The sequence below is a fragment of the Amphimedon queenslandica genome, unplaced genomic scaffold (assembly GCF_000090795.2).
Source record: "Amphimedon queenslandica unplaced genomic scaffold, v1.1 AMPQUscaffold_9552_Cont18367, whole genome shotgun sequence".
NCBI classification, from domain to species: domain Eukaryota; kingdom Metazoa; phylum Porifera; class Demospongiae; order Haplosclerida; family Niphatidae; genus Amphimedon; species Amphimedon queenslandica.
In genome coordinates, this window is record NW_003550176.1 from 1,984 (window position 1) to 3,863 (window position 1,880).

Below are 1,880 nucleotides of genomic sequence, written 5' to 3' on the forward strand. Positions count from 1 at the left end.
AACAAGAAGTAGAGTAGTGTAAGAACAAGCATACACTTCATGTCGGTTGTATTAGTTTAGTTTGTATAAAATGTGATCAGTAAAAACTAATAATAGATCCCTCTAATGCTAACTATATTTATGCAGGACCATAACAATATATAATACAACATTAGTGCCCCAGATATACTTTGTCAATGTTTGTTGTTCAGGCTACGTAGGAACATATCCAAATTGCACACGTAAGACAATTCCATTTAAATTGTGTGTTCAATTTTTCATAGCAACTTGTTCTGGACCTGATGTCTGTGGAAACAACTGTGCTGTGTGTGCTTCACCAAACAATTGCAGTTCCTGTAATCCTGGTTGGTATAATACTACGACTTGCTGTACAGGTAAATGCCATGAAGTACACAAATATAGTCTTAAGGCTGGTTTACAATATTACATTAGTCCTGACGTGACGTTGATGCTGGAATAGAATCTAGTTCTATTCTAGCAGAAAGCATGCATAACCCACCTTTATGCATGCTTTTTGCATTTTATAAATTAATATCAGTTAACTTTTTGGGGTATTTTAAGTGTAAATTAAGTATATTAGGTTAATTTGCAGTGTTTTTAAATTAAATATTAATGTTTAGATATCAATGAGTGCCTAAGTTATAATGGAGGGTGCGAATATCAGTGTACCAATACAAATGGAAGCTATTACTGTTCCTGTCCTGATGGCTTTATTTTGTATGATTCAACTGGATGTGAAGGTATATTATAGTAGAAATTTTGGTGTATCTTGATGTAAATTTTAGATATCAATGAATGTGCAAATAATAATGGTGGCTGTGATCAGCATTGTCACAACACTGCTGGAACCTATTCCTGTAGTTGTGATTCAGGGTATAGTCTTGCCAGTGATGGCCGTTCATGCATAGGTAAAGTGGATTGATTTATTACTCCAAGATTTCAAAAGCTAATAGTGATTGCCTTAATACTTATTGATTTGTATAAGCTAAATGAAATTTGTGGTGCATGAAATTTATGTGAAAGGCTCAAATTGGATTTATGACTTTGTTGTTACATTATTTAAAGAAATTCATATCATGAAATTCATGCCATTACATACTTTTAATTCATGATTTCATGAATCATGTTAATTATGGCCATTTTTGTAGTGCTAACATCAATGGTGTTTTTCTAGATATTAATGAATGCACTGCTGGTACTGATAGCTGTCCCGATTCTCATTACTGTCATAATGAAAAGGGTACTTATAATTGTAGTTGTAGGACTGGCTATGAGCTTCTACTCAATGGAATAACATGCCGAGGTTTGCAATATCCTTCAATATTGCTGCCTTAATATTTTCAATCCAAAGAAATTAATGAGTGCATTGAACAACACAATGGAGGTTGTCGTCAAAATTGCATTAATACACAAGGCAGTCGAACATGTCAATGCAATACTGGTTTCACACTAAATTCAAATGGATATGATTGTGATAGTAAGCTCTTTCATTCTATTGTATGTTAATTCAGTAAATGATATAGATATCAATGAGTGTCTCAATGGATCAAGTGGTTGTACTCAAGTTTGCCATGACACTGATGGTTCATATGACTGTGATTGCAATGATGGATACACACTGGATAGCGATGAAAGGAGTTGTACTGGTAAACATTAAAAATAAATACTTTATGATTAACGAATTTATGATTTAGATATCAATGAATGTGACGATAACAATGGAGGTTGTGAACACAATTGTAAGAACACAATTGGCAGCTATGAATGCTCTTGCAACACTGGATATTTGAAATCTGGCCATCATTGCTCTGGTACTGATAATGGCCAATATTAATTGTTCACATGTTATGTATTTTGTCAGATAAGGATGAGTGTAATAA

At 33.4% G+C, this 1,880-nt stretch overlaps 1 long non-coding RNA gene across 1 annotated transcript; it reads left to right on the forward strand.

The window, feature by feature from the left end:
• Positions 1-1,563: 1,563 nt before the first annotated feature.
• On the forward strand, positions 1,564-1,879 carry LOC109590744 (uncharacterized). The gene is made up of 3 exons (XR_002189483.1): positions 1,564-1,646; positions 1,695-1,811; positions 1,862-1,879. It is a non-coding gene; the product is annotated as an uncharacterized LOC109590744 (long non-coding RNA).
• The last annotated feature ends 1 nt before the right edge of the window (position 1,880 follows it).